Below are 18,116 nucleotides of genomic sequence, written 5' to 3' on the forward strand. Positions count from 1 at the left end.
ACTGACAATTCATCGCATGAGTTTATATGCATTTCGTAAATCTGCTAATCTGATAGCTAAGTACGTCAACGTAACTATCAAGAAAAACTGGCATCCGGCATAAGAAGTTAAGCCACTAGCTCAAAGATGCCATCTCACTAGCGAACGTAAATCATTATACACAAGAACATGCGAAATGAAACGTACACTGTGTGAAACACATATACGCTTAGCTGAAACAATAAAAATGTATAAACAACAAACGTTGCCCTGTTCTCTTATATGCTGGACAAGCACGATGAATACACTTCTAATGCCATTGAACAGTTAAAATAAAGACAAGAAAGGAAATAATGACACAGGTGAACGAACACACTGGAATGCTACAAACAAGCAGAAACACACCGATCCATTCTACCATCATCTCACAAATCTTACAGACATGGAACTTGTGATGAAGAAGCACAACTGTTAACAGATGTTTAAAATATAATATAAACACAAAAGTAAATGAACGTTACGTAGAAAACTTGACGACAGAAGCTGAAAACATACTGTCTCTTAGAGGAAGGACACAGTCACAACTTACATAGATCTAGCAAAGGAATCAGCAGGCAAAGAAATTAAAAAATTCAGAGATACAAGACATGAACACAATATAACAAGAGAGATAACTACACAATGTAACACTCTGGAATCCCTTAGAGGCAAAATGTACAGAGAAAACACAATCAGAACCAAGGCAGACAAAGGGAGTATAGAGTTTTTCAATGACGAACTAGAGTACATCAACAAAACGTAAGAATTAATTACAGAGAATTAAATCACAAAAAGAAACCAGACCCAGTGCACTGTCTGACACAACAATGAAAAATTAACTGAAAGCTAAGGAATACATACTTTTGACACATAAAAAACTTGTATGAAAACTAATGCTCCTGAACTCCAGAGCCAACCAAAAATTCATACAATAAACACACCTGTGAGACCAGTAATAAATTACAGATATGTACAACATGTAAACATACACAACTGCCACAACACAAAGTTACAGAAAGTTGTTAAACACGGGGGAAATAAGAAACCACATAAAAGATGTATACTCTTCAACACTAGTAGTGTAATACATGATAACTGCTTTTAATCTTGACAAACACAGTTGTAAGAAAAACCTAAGACTTTCAATGAACACTGAAGATTCTTTGAAATAAGTATTGATATGGTCTATATAACACTTTTATTACCTTTGCAAAAGAATGAATAGGATATATACTATTTCTGATAATTCCTGATTTTCTGTTACATTCGCACAGGTGTGAAAGTGTTACTTGCATATATAGCAATTTAGAAACATAGATATAAGAGTTATTTGGCATGAAACGCTCTAATATAGAAATGTGAAGCATAATTTTTAGTCTTTAAACTATGAGTAATATTTCATATTATTAATATTTACTATTACTTACAGCACAAATTTCGAAATTAAAAACGAAAATATCAATATACCAAATAGTTAATGAAAAATATATGTGATATAATTTTACTGATCACCAGATAAAACCTTTGTATAGCTATGTTTATCTTTGTTCACTTTTATTTTTGGCAGCAGTAAATAGGAGTGATGTGAATAAATAGTAAGATGTTGTGATTTTGAAGAAGACACGTTTGTAAGAAAGATTTACTTTTATTTCACGTATATTTTACTCAGTTATTCAACAAGTTATTAAAACTGAGAAACTCAGCAGACAATGATTACCATGATTTCATTCAGGTAGTTAAAAATACCAACTAACACCCTCCCCCCTCCCTGGTCTTTTCTTCTTAAAGAATGAAAAGAAAGAAATACATCTCGAGACATGCTGTGCCAAAGAGACACCTCGATTATTGCACAAAGTAGAAAAAAAATAACTGGAGAAAACACCAATAAATGTTTTGGGTTATCATTATCAAGAAATATTCTAATCATTTCTCTTTTACCACCGCTAGATTTTGAGAATTATTTGAGTGACCCAGACAAATTTGTGGCATAGTGGCTCGCTTAGCATCACAAAATTTTATTATTAGGTATATAGTCTAAAAAAATATAGTGCTGCCACTATTCCCAAGGACATTGGAAGATTACAGGGTATTTCCATGTCTTATTCATGATTGATTTCCGACAGTTTGGCAAATCATGTCATTACGAAAAGAGTTAATATTGTATGTCTGTTTCGCCAACAGTATGACAGAAGCAATTGTGCATGAGTTCACTAATAAATAAGATATTTAGTGAGGTAAGAAACTGGTATTTGATTGCAACATGTTTTTCAAGGAAAAAGGCAGAAGATTAAATTCCTGCTTTTAGAAGAGCATTGACTGCTCCCGATGATCGAAATATAATGCATTTCTCGATGCGAAATATGTAAGTGGAAAAAGCCATAGATCTGTAATAGACTCTAAGACACACAAAAACGATACACCACGCAGTATTTACCATAATGTGATGGAAATCAGTAGATGTGATATAAATGTACACACAAACATACGACAGCAATTTCAGAAAAATTGGTTGATTTATTCAACGGAAGGAACTTCACAAACTGAGGAAATCACTAATACACTGATCCACGTCTGGCTCTTATGGAATGAGTTATTTGGCTTAGAATGGATTAATAAGGTCGTTTGATGTCCTCCTCCTGCCTAATTCTGTCCAAATGCTGCGTAATATCGTCAAAATTGTGTTCTGGCTGGAGAGTTTTGTCCCTAACGCTCCAAACGTTCCCTGGAGAGACAGATCTGGAGACGTTTATGGCCAAGGTTGGGTTTGGCAGGCACGAAGACAAGTTATTGAAATTCTCACCGTTTGTGGGCGCGCATCATTTTGCTAACCTGTAAGCTCAGAATGACTTCCCACGAAAGGGCAGCGAAAAGGGCGTAGAATATCGTGACGTACGGCTGAGCTTCAGGGTATGACAACCAAAGGGGTCGCGCTATGGGAATATTCTGGATCGCCAGGCCAGGTTGTCGGGCTGCACGACGGGCGACAGCCGGATTGATATACAACCGCTGTCTACAGACATGTCTTCGGCCTGCAATGTCATTGACTGGAGTAGCATCGTCTTCAGGTATGAGTTCACCCTCGAACTGAGATCCGATAACTAGCAAAAGACGTGTCTCGACACCCTGACAGCGTGGGATACTAACTTCATCTTCGTCTGTTTGCCATATGGCTCGACATGATCTGGCATGCCATTTCATTTCGTAGCAACGCCCCTTTGGTTGTCATCCGCGGCACCCTTACAGCACAGCGGTACGACGATGATATTCAGTGACCCGTTTTGTTGCCCTTCATAGCGAGGTATCCTGGGCTTACAGTTCGTAAAGATAATGCCCACTCGCACACGAATAGAGTTTCTAGAGCTTGTTTTCGTGCTTGCCAAACCCTACTTTGGCCAACAAGGTCACTGGATCTCTCGCCAACTTGTGATGTCCCCACAGAAAATAACCTCTACCACGCACCAATTAATCATTGTCAATCAAACCATCCACATTCATTCACTTTGGAAAAGTATCTGATCTGATTTTCTCGCAACATATGCAGCGACAGCTTGACGACGCCAGAGTATTTTCTAGTGCGTTTATTCTTTGAAATAACAGAGATGCGTATATGCATTCTCCATGGTTGTAAGAATGGTAACTAGGACAGCTTAAGGAGTATCTGTTGAGGGATTGACGTGATTCTGAGAGATACATATTTTGCTTTCCTTCTCGCTAAAGCGAGCCAATTAACATTTGTGCCGCTAGCGGTTTGTTTGAAGAGAAAGAGATTGTAAACGGAAAATGATTAAGACGTGCAATCACCGGAGATCTGGACATGTAATGGAGATCGATTGAATACACAATTTCCTTCATAAAAAAGGTTTGTGACTTTTTGTTCTGGAGTGAATGAACGAATGAGTTTTTTCTGAATCATTTGATGATCACGTTGGCCCTGTAATTAGTGGGGAAGTTTCAGCTGTGTCGAAGAGAGCCTGCAATCACTGAGTCTGTGTTAAATCGTCCAAAAAGGCTTCGTACACATCTGGAATTCGCAATCTTTCGTAAAAGGAACAAATTGTCCACACGATTGATTCTCCCGACTGAATGCAGGGTTTAACAGTAATAATAAATGTAAAGATCTCTTACAGCAAGCCAGCCGCTGATTACCAAGACGAAGGACTCCATCAAAAATTCTATTTGGCTGATTTCACGTAATGAAATATTATATTAAAAATTGTACATAGATAAAGGGGAGAAGGAGAGAGGGCGAATGAAAATAGAGATAATACTAATAATCCTCCATTAGTCTAACTTTTCGCCTGTCTTATCACGGATCAGCCAAGAAATGGGAGGCCCTTACTTTACTGTATAGATTTATGTGTGAAGGTGAAGGGATCTTAAAGGCAACAGATACACGTCTATAGAGACAAGACATTACACAAAGTGAGCGGCTAGCTGCATTCATCACCTATTCTTAGATGAAGAGACGGCAACCGAGGTATCCTGGGCTTACAGTTCATAAAGATAATGCCCACTCGCACACGAATAGTGTTTCTAAAGCTTGTTTTCGTGCTTGCCAAACCCTACTTTGGCCAACAAGGTCACTGGATCTCTCGCCAACTGACAACGTATGAAGCGTTATGGGTAGAATCCTCCAACCAGCTCACAAGTTTGATTATCTAACGCGGAAATTTAACAGAATTTGATACGATATTCCCCAGGAGGACATCGAATAATTTTATCAATCAAACACAAGCAGAATAGTTGCTCGCGTAAGAGCCAGAGGTGGACAAACACGTCATTGACTAGTCCAATTTGTGAAGCTCTTTCTCTTGAATAAATCATCCAATTTTTATGAAACTGTGGTCATTTTCTTGTCTGCACTTGTGCATCACGTGTAGCAATTTCCACCCCATTTGGATAATTGCTTCATAGTAAGTCGGTTTTTTTTCTGTCTTGGAATGTGTGTAAGGGGATATACATATACCACATGTGATAAGGAATAGCTAGGAACTTGGCTGCTCCTAGAAAATTGTTATTTGTGACCATTAATGAAATAATGAGTTAAATGACAGATATCAGGTAGAGAGAAAGCTGACGGAAATTCCCTTGTAAATGTGAAAACAACCAAAGTAAGAGACACAAGATAGTAGTTTTTATGTTCTCATCATTTTTTACACCAAATTATAAATTATAGTATACTAGCCTAGCGGCCGCTGCTTGAATCACGTAGACTTTATAACCTGCAGAGATTTTTTTTTTCGTTTTTAATTAATCAAATTTTTATGTTGTTTACACATTGCAACACTTTCAATGGTTTCCGCTAATTATGGCCGTATAAGCATGGTGTTTTCCGGATTTACTTCTCACAAAATAACGATTCTGGTAGCTGGAGTCAAAAGTTTTAGTGAAGGATACCTGTTGCGTTATTGTGGAGATATTTCCACAGCAAGTTTTATCCCCTAACAGATATTTCTTTACATCTAACCCAGAAGAGGAACACAAATTTTCATAAATTTAGCTTTAAAATTTTTCAATATGAGGACTTATTTTCATAAAAATTTTCTGTCCCTATAACGCTCCATTAGGGGTGGAATTTCCAGACAGACTGAAACACTGGTTTTCTTTAATTTCTAACCGAGAAGTCGAATACGTAGAGGTAGCCTAAAAAATCCTACAGTAGTTCTTTAGTAATTTTTTACATTCAAAAAAGCTTTCAACTACTATTTTACCCTGTTAACGGTTGAATTTTCAAAAAAGGTGAAACACGTATTTTTTATTATCTTACTGAGGAACCAAATGTCAGTTTTCGTAGTTCTAGCTTCAGAATTCCCTTAACAGTGATATACTTTCAAAAATTCCTTTTTGCTCTATTTGGCCCCGTAGTAGAGGAATTTCGGACAGTCCCTTCTTAAACGATCCCTCTAATATAAGATCCACACCCTTCAAAAAATTCAAGAATCTGTTCTCAGTGGTTTGAGCTGGGCGATGATGAGTCAGTGTATCATTCTGACCTTGTTTCACCCCCTTAACGGTTGAATTTCCAAAAACAGTGAAATAGGTAGGTTTTATTCGTAACAGACGAACCAAATACATATTTTTACAAAAATAGCCACAATAGCGAAATTAAAAAAAAAAGAAAACCTTTATCCTCTATTTCACGCAGTATAAGATCCACACCTTCCCCAAATTTCATGTCTCTGCCGTTAGCGGTTGGGCTGGACAATGACGAGTCAGTCATCAGCCAGTTAGTCTGTCAGGACATTGCCTTTTGTATACACAGAACTTATATGTAGAGGAGGACAAGAAGATAATATTTATGTAAGGTTATTGCCTTTATCTGATATAGTTGTTGTGAGAGTAATGTACGTGTAAACAACAGAAACTGCTCAAATTTGTAAAAGTGGACATTCAGTACAGGAATTATTTAGGTCTCAGAAATCTTTGAATTTTCTAATAAATATGATTTTCACTGGTTTTCTCGAACAGTATTCAAATAGTATAAAACACTGTCTCTTCTGATTTATGTAAATAACATGTTACTTAAAATCGCCAGGCAGGCGAAAACAGTTGCTTGTTTAATCTGTCGTCATCTGAGAGCGATTTACACATTTCCACTCACATTTCAACCCCACCTTTAACATAAAATTTGAGAGCCACACAAGCATTGTTATGAAAATTTGGATATGGCTTTCTTATAAACGCGAAACGCATGTGGGACATTAAACAGCACATTTAGGCGTTCGCGATAGTTTCTTTTATAAATTAATGAACGTTACATTCAATACAGAGCGACTGAATGTCAACTGTCTCAATACATTACTAAAAATTACAAAAAATAATTGAAGTCTGCAAACAAATAACACAGTTCCTCAATTAGCTGCGACCCACTATATTTGCAGCATACTTTGACGAAGCATGTTTTAAACAGGTTCACTCGAAGAGGTTTTGATAATGTCACCGGAAGAAGCAATTATACTCACCATCACTGAAGCAGACGGCAAAAAGTCACCTCCTACGTCTCAACACTCTCAATTACTGGCCCAGCAGTACTGGTGTGTCAGTTACAAGCTGGCATTGCGACACAGTTTGTAGTATTTTTAGCTTCGTTTTGTTCCGTCAACCCGTTTGCTTTAAGCTTTGTTTTGGGTGTTACTGCGTAGCTACAGTAGAAAATTGGCTATGAGGGATGTAATAGTACATTTTTCTTGTAAATGTACTTTTAAGTCTACAGAATGGAACGAAGGAATATTGCCACCTCGTGAACTACATTTTTGCGGAGTACAATTGTAATGTATACGGAGGGGGAGGTTACCATGAGAAATAGATTGAATAATCAACGAAAGGATAACGTTCTACGAGTCGGGGCTTGGAATGTCAGAAGCTTGAACGTGGTAGGGAAACTAGAAAATCTGAAAAGGGAAATGCAAAGGCTCAATCTAGATATAGTAGGGGTCAGTGAAGTGAAGAGGAAGGAAGACAAGGATTTCTGGTCAGATGAGTATCAGGTAATATCAGCAGCAGCAGAAAAAGGTATAACAGGTGTATGATTCGTTATGAATAAGAAGGTAGGGCAGAGGGTGTGTTACTGTGAACAGTTCAGTGACCGGGTTGTTCTAATCACAATCGACAGCAGACCAACACAGACAACGATTGTTCAGGTATACTTGCCGACGTCGCAAGCTGAAGATGAACAGATAGAGAGAGTGTATGAGGATATTGAAATGGTAATGCAGTATGTAAAGGGGGACAAAAATCTAATAGTCATGGGCTACGTGAATGCAGTTGTAGCGGAAGGAGTAGAAGAAAAGGTTACAGGAGAATATGGGCTTGGGACAAGGAATGAAAGAGGAGAAAGACTAATTGGATTCTGAAACAAGTTTCAGCTAGTAATAGCGAATACCCTGTTCAAGAATCACAAGAGGAGGAGGTATACTTGGAAACGGCCGGAAGATACGGGAAGATTTCAATTAGATTACATCGTGGTCAGGCAGAGATTCCGAAATCAGATACTGGATTGTAAGGCGTACCCAGGAACAGATATAGACTCAGATCACAATATAGTAGTGTTGAAGAGAAGGCTGAAGTTCAAGACATTAGTCAGGAAGAATCAATACGCAAAGAAGTGGGATACGGAAGTACTAAGGAATGACGAGATAAGTTTGAAGTTCTCTAACGCTATAGATGCAGCAATAAGGAATAGCGCAGTACGTAGTACAGTTGAAGAGGAATGGACATCTCTAAAAAGGGCCATCACAGAAGTTGGGAAGGAAAGCATAGGTACAAAGAAGGTAGCTGCGAAGAAACCATGGGTAACAGAAGAAATACTTCAGTTGATTGATGAAAGGAGGAAGTACAAACATGTTCCGGGAAAATCAGGAATACGGAAATACAAGTCGTTGAGGAATGAAATAAATAGGAAGTGCAGGGAAGCTAAGACGAAATGGCTGCAGGAAAAATGTGAAGACATCGAAAAAGATATGATTGTCGGAAGGACAGACTCAGCATACAGGAGAGTCAGAACAAACTTTGGTGGCATTAAAAGCAACGGTGGTAACATTAAGAGTGCAACGGAAATTCCACTGTTAAATGCAGAGGAGAGAGCAGATAGGTGGAAAGAATACATTGAAAGCCTCTATGAGGGAGAAGATTTGTCTGATGTGATAGAAGAAGAAACACGAGTCGATTTAGAAGAGATAGGGGATCCAGTATTAGAATCGGAATTTAAAAGAGCTTTGGAGGACTTACGGTCAAATAAGGCAGAAGGGATAGATAACATTCCATCAGAATTTCTAAAACCATTGGGGGAAGTGGCAACAAAACGACTATTCCCGTTGGTGTGTAAAATATATGAGTCTGGCGACATACCATCTGACTTTCGGAAAAGCATCATCCACACAATTCCGATGACGGCAAGAGCTGACAAGTGCGAGAATTATCGCACAATCAGCTTAACAGCTCATGCATCGAAGCTGCTTACAAGAATAATATACAGAAGAATGGAAAAGAAAATTGAGAATGCGCTAGGTGACGATCAGTTTGGCTTCAGGAAAAGTAAAGGGACGAGAGAGGCAACTCTGACGTTACGGCTAGTAATGGAAGCAAGGATAAAGAAAAATCAAGACACTTTCATAGGATTTGTCGACCTGGAAAAAGCGTTCGACAATATAAAAAGGTGCAAGCTGTTCGAGATTCTGAAAAAAGTTGGGGTAAGCTATAGGGAGAGACGGGTCATATACAAAATGTACAACAACCAAGAGGGAATAATAAGAGTGGACGATCAAGAACGAAGTGCTCGTATTAAGAAGGCCGTAGCCTTTCGCCCCTACTCTTCCATCTGTACATCGAGGAAGCAATGATGGAAATAAAATAAATGTTCAGGACTGGAATTAAAATACAAGGTGAAAGGATATCGATGATACGATTCGCTGATGACATTGCTATCCTGAGTGAAAGTGAAGAAGAATTAAATGGTCTGCTGAACGGAATGAACAGTCTAATGAGTACACAGTATGGTTTGAGAGTAAATCGGAGAAAGACGAAGGTAATGAGAAGTAGTAGAAATGGGAACAGCGAAAAACTTAACATCAGGACTGATGGTCACGAAGTCAATGAAGTTAAGGAATTCGGCTACCCAGGCAGTAAAATAACCAATGACTTCAAAAGCAGACTCGCTATGGCTAAAAAGGCATTTCTGGCCAAGAGGAGTCTACCAATATCAAATTCCGGCCTTAATTTGATTAATAAATTTCTGAGGATGTACGTCTGGAGTAGAGCATTGTATGGTAGTGAGACATGGCCTGTGGGAAAACCGGAACAGAAGAGAATCGAAGCATTTGAGATGTGGTGCTGTAGACGAATGCTGAAAATTAGGTGGACTGGTAAGATAAGGAATGAGGTTCTACACAGAATCGGAGAGGAAAGGAATATGTGGAATACACTGATATGGAGTAGGGACAGGATTATAGGACATCTGCTAAGACATGAGGGAATGACTTCCATGGTACTAGAGGGAAGTGTAGAGGGCAAAAACTGCAGAGGAAGACAGAGATTGGAATACGTCAAGCAAATAATTGAGGACGTAGGTTGCAAGTGTTAGTGTGAGATAAGAAATGCATTTGGCAAGATTTCTACGGAAAAGTTGTCCCTAAAAATCTGCTTGGACTTCACTATTCCAGATTTCGTTGTTTGGGGTTATGGGAGCTCTAGTTAAGTATTACGGCGAGCCGTTGGCACAAGAATCTTTTCTGTGCGAAGAAACCATTCGTACACTGATGCATACGAAATATCTCGCAGTAATCTGGCTCGTAGGTGAGAGGGTAGAGAAATGATGTCTCAGATAGTTCCAAAATTAATTTTATTGTTTTCTTAACAACTATATTGCTCTAAGTCTCTAAGATGTATCAAGAGAACCCAAATTTATCAGTGGAGGCATTTCATTGTACACGTAAAGCAAATACACGCCTCTAACGGTGCTTACTTTTAATCACGGAATTCCCCTGCGTTCTCACGATAAAATATATATATCGCATTATATCGTATGCATCTACCAACTTTTAGAACGTTCATATATTTCTTTCAGTTCAAATGTCGTAGAGTTTATGGGCCTTTTCATAGATGAAGTAAATAACTTTTTGTCGTAGAGTTTATGGGCCTTTTCATAGATGAAGTAAATAACTTTTTGCAGTATTAGATTTCATTTTTTTCGTAACGACTGGGAATAATTTCCTTTGGGAATACATTTCATCATATTGTAGACTAACGATAGAAATGTATGACATTTCTCTGAACCCTCGAGAGCACCACTAACTGGTAATGCGGTAAGACGTTGACACGATCTTAATCTGAGACGCTGGGCAGCCGCCAGATCACTGTGTGCTTACTACTTTCAGGACCTGCAAGAAGGTCAACCACGTGACCTGCGACACACTGGGGACACGGAAGCAACTCAGAATGATCGAGCAAGAGCAAATGCTTTTTACAAATGGGGCCTAATCTCTTACTTGCTAATCGCATATTTGTAAAGTATAACGCTACTTTATTCAGGAGTTCTCACGGGAAAATCTGTGTGTAATTTATTTCACTCCGAGGGCAAGCAACTCTAAGGTGCTGAAGAACATTCATATCTTCCCTTGCTTTATGAAAAATGGATAAATCACGTGTACGGCTAACGAAAAATACGGATGTAGACATGTGGGTAATTATTGTGCACAACTGCGAAAACGCTTTACTGTAGCCAAGGTAGATACAATGCCAACATCTACAACAGTAGTGCTAGTTTATATGGTTGCTGGCTACTCAGAAGATGAAGGACTGATGCGACAAAATAAACTATTGGTATAGTTAATGAAGATAAATATTTAACTTTGAATTGTGCCTGGAATTAGGCAGTAGGAAAAAGAAGAGAGAAAGATCTAAACTGGGGGGGGGGGGGGGGGGGAGGGGAATGGGAATGAAAAAAGAAGCCGCCTGGTACATGCTCGGATACAGAAAAATTTAACGTTTCCTAACACTTGGTTTAAGAAACATGGAAGAAAGCTCTTGTCGAGACCTGGAGCCGTCGGAAGTTTTCATATACACGACCTGGTAAAGAAAGTGAAGTATCCAGAAGACCTGGTCGGCTGTCAGTGGAACTTCATATACGTAAACACCATCGGTAGATGCCTTAATGTTTACAGTTGCAGATATCTTGAACAGTTAGAACGGCCACCAGAGTGCGTTAAAGTTACCAAACCCGGTAATGCATATAAGAAGCGCGAACAGTGTCAGATGCTCAGTGTTCACTGTGAAGGGCTTGGAGGCGCCACGTACGTATATGAGACAGCGCCATCGTTGTGGGTCTCCACGTGGTCGGCTGGTGGATTCGTATAATATCCAGATTTTTACGACATTCTAATATCACTATGGGCAGGTGTCGGTGTGCAAAGAAATGTGGGAACAAGCATAATCGTCGTCAATGTTCCAGTCGACCATGTGTGACCAGAACAAATGATGACCGCAGTATTGTGCACCAAACACAGCGTAACTCCTTCATGTCTGCGTCTGCAATCCGAGATCAAGTAACGGGCTCCTTGTAGGACTGGATGGAGACTAGCTGCAGCCAGACTAGTGAATTGCAGTCCCATGGGTAGGATAGTTTTAACACCACCACACAAATGTTTGCGTTTGGGAAGTGCTATAACCGAGAGGCAATGGACGCTGATGCATGGTGCCGCATTCTTTGCAGTGATAGGCCTAAGTCACGGTTCTGCTGTACACCAGATGACTATGTTCGGTGAATATATCGGCGGCGTAGGAAGGGCTGCCATTCTTCCGGTGTTTTGGTGAAGTACGCTGATGTTACTTCTGGCGTCATGGCGTCAGAAGCCAACGGGTATGACTTCAGGACTTATCTGCTAGTTCCTGAGTGTTCAACGGTGTTTTGCAGACATCCTACGTCCTCACGCGTAACCTCTCATAAGACAGCATCATGGTGCCATTTTTTCAACAGGTCTGTTGTGTCGGCTATCGTGGGAGTCAGCTCCGACAGAAACAACGAAGGCGTGAAGTTGCGATGGCCGGTGGCAGGAATCCTAAAGATATGTACATAAAGCTCAAATTAGTAGAGCAATTTATTTCTAGTCAGGAAAGAAACATAGCTTAGCTTCTCATTATGAGGTGGTTTGATGTACTTCCTATGCCTCCTACGTCCATTTACGCTTATGCTGAACGCACGCTTAGTATCGTCTTTCTATTACTCGGTACTGATGCTCTCGAAGACTGTGATCGCACTGGGGCCGACCACATATCTGCGGCTGGTTAAGTCAACGTTTACAGGGGGCACTGAACTCTGTCTTCCTGGAGGTGTATTGCTGCCCAATGTTCCCATTGGGGCACGGGTCAGCGCCTATTGGATGCCGTTACACGGTGCTGGGCTGGTCGACGTACGTTCGATGCTTTAGGACTGCACAAGGACAATTCTGGCTGATACATGGCGCCTGTCTCTATGGAGTGTGTGTCTTGGCCAGCTAGATGTCCAGATAGTCGCCAATAGAAAATTTTTGGAATCAGCTCGGTCAGGAACTGCACCGCTGTGCCAGTACTGGAGATATCAAGGACCTGTACAAGAGGTGTGGGCCACATTACCATAGGAGAGGACAACAGCTTTGTGGCACTTTCGTAACTCAATCAGTGCATGCATCCAGACCATATTAGTGTAAAGTCATAAATTGGTCCATACTGTAAAGTCCTTTGTAAATTGGAGTCGATTTTGTAATGATGGAAATAATAAACGTCAAACACCCTCCCATCCCATCAAGTTCCATTTCTTTTCCTCCTCCTCTTATGGATGCTTCACGTTTCGCTCAGGCACTGCAGGTTACATAATGGTAAGGCAGAACTTTGCATACTAGATTTTAAACTGGAGATTTTGATAGTTATCAGCTGAAGAGTAAAACTGAAGAAACGTCAGAAAGTATTGTAATTAAGTGCCTGAGACTTCAATAAAATAAAAGTGCGACAGTTTGTTTAGCGTTCCAAAGGAAACATTAAGCGACAATTTACTCAGACAGGCACAGGTAGCTTTGACAGCGAAAATAATAAAAGCATCAGAGGATGAAATAGGGAAAAAGAGAAGGCCAAGTGGAAATCTTTGGATACCACAACAAATATTTTATTTAATCTAAGAGTGAAAAAAACACAAAAATGGTGAAGGAAAAGAGAATACAGGCGTCATAGACATAACATTGTTAGGAAGCGCAAAATGCCAAAGGAAAAATGGCTAGGGGAGAAATGGAAAGATGTAGAAGCATGCCTGACCACTGGAAAGGTAGACGATGCTAAATGAAATTTACAGAGACCCTTAGAGATATGCCAAGCTGGTAATAAGAAGAAAAAAGGCAGTGGAACGATTATGTCGAGGGCTATACAGGAGAAATGGAAACAGGCTTAAAGAATGGAAATACGAAGTCGATTAAACAAGACCTGAAGTTGACTCCAACAGAATTATTGAGATCCTCGTGTGAATATAGAAACAGCCAGATAAAATACTCTCGTGCTTTTGGAACGATGTGAGGATCTCACTTCCAAGTAAGGCAGGTACTGGCAGATGAGAATATTCTTAAAACATCAGTTTAATAAGGCACGCTTGGAAAATACTGACATGAATCAATTACAGAAGAACGGAGGAACAGTTACAGGCTGTGATGTTACAAAATAAAAGTGATGTTGCTATTCAATGGAAAGTTGGAAATTGAGATTTAACTAACTGTTTTATCAATCACAATTGGCGTAAGAATCATGGATTGACCATTGTCATAAAATATTGCATTATGAGATGTGAATAGTTTTTACTTGCAGTTTCGCGTGGCTTGAGGCAGTCACAACTAGCGTGCTGTTGAATAAGAAATTGCGTTATCGTCTTTCTAATTACTTCATGATCGTAGATACGATCATATCCGGTTGTGAAGTTATTGTTATGACAAAACAATTTCCTAAGGGACCAGAAAGTTCTTAAGGGCACAAAAACAACTGTAACATCACACAAAAGAGAAATTCAATATTAAAGCTGATGCAAGAAGACGATAAAACAGTTTTCTTTTTATCAATGTAACACGCACATTGGACTGCTGATCTTGGAGTCTGTAATATTAGCAAAATGCATAATTAAAATGAAAATAATACTGAGGAGATAATCGAAATGAGCACTGCTAAATGATTCAGTATTCCCAGAACAAATATTTATTATAACTAAAACATATATCGTACCTTAAGCTTAATACTACAATGACGGTAGATTTTTTATGTCCGTATCATGTCCATTGAGCGCTCTTTTATATAGCCATTGTCCTCTTGAGTCGCTCGTGCTTCGTCACGGTAAGTTACAACAGTTCTTCTTCCTACACTTCACTCAAAACTTAGACGGAACACGTTTTTATTTATTTAGTAAAAAATTAGATCAGACTGCCACAGATCTGCGTCCGTCTTACTCGAGAAAAACAGTAAAAGTCTTTTTAGCGCTCAATGCTTCATTTGTTCTCCAGCGAACAAAATAGTGAAGGATCGCAAATCTATCCGTATTTTTCTGTTTATATTGCCGCCCAAAGACGACGAATTACATTATTTAGAAAATTCCACCGTCGCCATGCGACGCCTCATTATACACTAATCATTATTTACAAACAAGTATTTGCCTTCTGGCTGAAAGTTTTAACTACTCGTATTTGCTGTTTTAATGAAGTCAAAAAATAGCGAATATCACATTGCCTCCCATGAGGAGAGAGGGAATGCCGAAGGATTACCTCGATCCTCATGTCCTCATGAGATATTCGTGATTTTTTTTGTGTGACATTTACATAATGTTACTGGCGTACTATGTACTTCAATTGAAATTACATTTATAAACATATATCAGATATTTATCATTTTTCAAAATAAAGTTTTTCATTCTTTGTTCATCAGTCACTTCATTCCATAATACCAAGACTAACATTTATGTGCATATTTAAGTTTGGTCCATATTTGCTTATAACAATAAGTGAACGTTCATTTCGCACTTCAGGGGATAGAATTCAGGAATTACTTTCTCTTGAGCTTAACAACTAATACATGAGTACAGTGAGTGCTTATTTCCTCTAAACTAGAGTGGACAATGTTCGAGCATCTGTTGACTCATTGTGGTTCAATTACAGTTTAATAACGTAGCACTACACTTCGTGATGCTTTCACTTTCTGTGTTAGCTGTCTACGGCGTTCATCATGCAGTACATCTGTCCTTTCCACTGTGGTGCCGGGAATTCAAGTGGCTTCCCGGGTTTTTATTTACAATATGAAACAGAAGAAGTGGAAAATTATTAGTATGACTTACAAGCTACTGGATACATATGTTAAGGATCGGGACTGGTCTGGAGTTTAGGGTCTTCCTATAGTGCACATTAATTTTCTTTGTCCATCAAGAGACAGGATTATAATTCATTTTAGCAGTGTTCAGGAGCGCCAGTATTAATGGCTTTAAGGCCTGAGTAATCTAACAATCTACTTCTCACTCATCTTAACTTCAACTCAAGAAAATTGCTTAATTTACATATGAAAATGTAGTCACACAAGTGTACAAATGTCTTTCCTCCAGTATGTACGATTGAAGTCATGGCGGTTAGCAGTTTAAAGTTTGGATTGTTTCGTCACCCACACGTCAGCCACTTACAGCGGCTGCACAGTGTTGCGTGAGCTCCAATACTTAGTATCCGTTCGCGCTCAGGCTGTAACAGAGCTGCTGGTCGTCGATTGCTCCCCTTTTTTTTTTTTGTGAACTTCGTATCACACGAGTTCATCGATACAAACACCTCGCGCGCGTTTTCCATCGGAGGAGCCAGACACTGAAGCTGCCTCCATACTTCTCTGTCAACTGCCTCCCATGAGGCTCACAGGTAAGTGACGACGAATGTTTTAGCTGTCGCTGCACTTAGAACAACACTGAACTTTGCGTTGCACCTGTTGTCGTAGCCTTGACTTCTTTTTACACTTGCAGTACAACACTACCACTAGTATACAGTGAACAGTTATTTTTATTATGCACGTCGCACTTTAGTGTGCATCTTCACACAGCATTCGTGCTTAGTTCCTTCGCCGATGGAGTTCATTTACAAAACAATCAATTTTGCACGTTTCCTCCACTGGTATAGAAAGACTTATATTCTACTATTTACAAAATATCACTTACGAGCTAATATTTACAATTAATGGTCACTCCTTTTGTTAAGTCCAGTGAACAACTGCTTTATGAATGGACTCTTTATATCTCAAGATTTGCTTTCACTAGTGAACCTAAAAATATTCTTTCAAACTTTCTTTTAAGTGCTCATCTCCTCATTATGAAAACTACAGGTTTCGCAACACTCGTTGCATTTATTCTTTAGTGCACCCAAGATCATTTTCTACTGCCACGCAGCATATCTACTACTTAACGAGTATGCATTTAACGCTGAATTTTTTTTTTTTTTTTGCTTGCCAAATTTGTTTTTATATTTGAGGGCAGACTGGATAACAATAGGTCTCCCTCTTCGCTTCATGTACTCAGCAATCGTTCTCTGTTAAAAAAAAAATAGGGTAACGCGTGTCTACTATTTTTTTTTTTTTGCATGAATGGAATTACCGACAGTTCACTGGGTTTACGCAACCGGTCCATAACAAACATTACCAAAGGTAGCGAAGTTCATCACGCTACGTGTCTCATTTCTCATAAGCACTGCTTTGCCCCGAAGCACACGTGCCTTTTACAAGTCGACCCTTGGTCTGGGTTAATGAACCAGGATCAAAAGGAACGGGCACAAGGAAAATGGATTTCGTAAGAGGAGTGTCTTAGGAGACATTTTTGCAATAAAATCTGCACGTAAATAAAATTATCGTAATAAACATAGGCACATATATAAATTTCAACCTCTTTCATTACAGCATGCTTTGCTACTTCTACGTCTTACTCTGGTTATAGTCAGTATTAAGTTTAAATATCACTGCATTGCTTGTTCTTTAGATTAGCCTTCAATTAGGGTATTGAATGGTCGCTAGATTACACTACAGATCTTCTGAAGATCCTTACTTGGACTTATTTATGATACAGGGGGCTTGCTGTGTGGTTATTTAGTACCTCGATTCTACTGAAATCAATTCGTCAGCTAACATTCCTCATATACTCTTTACATTGGGCTCAGATCACAGGGAAATAGTTTACTTTCATAGCAATTAATGGCCTCGTGGAGTACTTACGCTACATTATTGATGCTTCATGGTTTGCCTCCATTTGTACTGTATTTCACCTTACTTAGTTTATTACAGCTTTTTGTCTCCTTGCGTGAACACATGCGGGTTACCACTTGTTTTTTTCCATTTAACAGCGCGCTTTAACTGAACTTTAAGCTATTTCTTCTACTCCTGTCCACTGTCTGGACTGTTTGACCATGTACCCTTTTTTTTTTTAAGCAGGTAATTTGGGCTTTTACTACAGAACTTCAAGTACTTACATTACTAAAAATAAATCTATAAATATTCTTGTACCTTGAGAGAAGTGCTTATTTACGCATCCTCCTCCATTTCTCACCTTTACATATTTTATTTAGCTCCGGGCAATCACCTCGCAAGCACTTTTT

Source organism: Schistocerca piceifrons, chromosome 5 (genome assembly GCF_021461385.2).
Source record: "Schistocerca piceifrons isolate TAMUIC-IGC-003096 chromosome 5, iqSchPice1.1, whole genome shotgun sequence".
NCBI classification, from domain to species: domain Eukaryota; kingdom Metazoa; phylum Arthropoda; class Insecta; order Orthoptera; family Acrididae; genus Schistocerca; species Schistocerca piceifrons.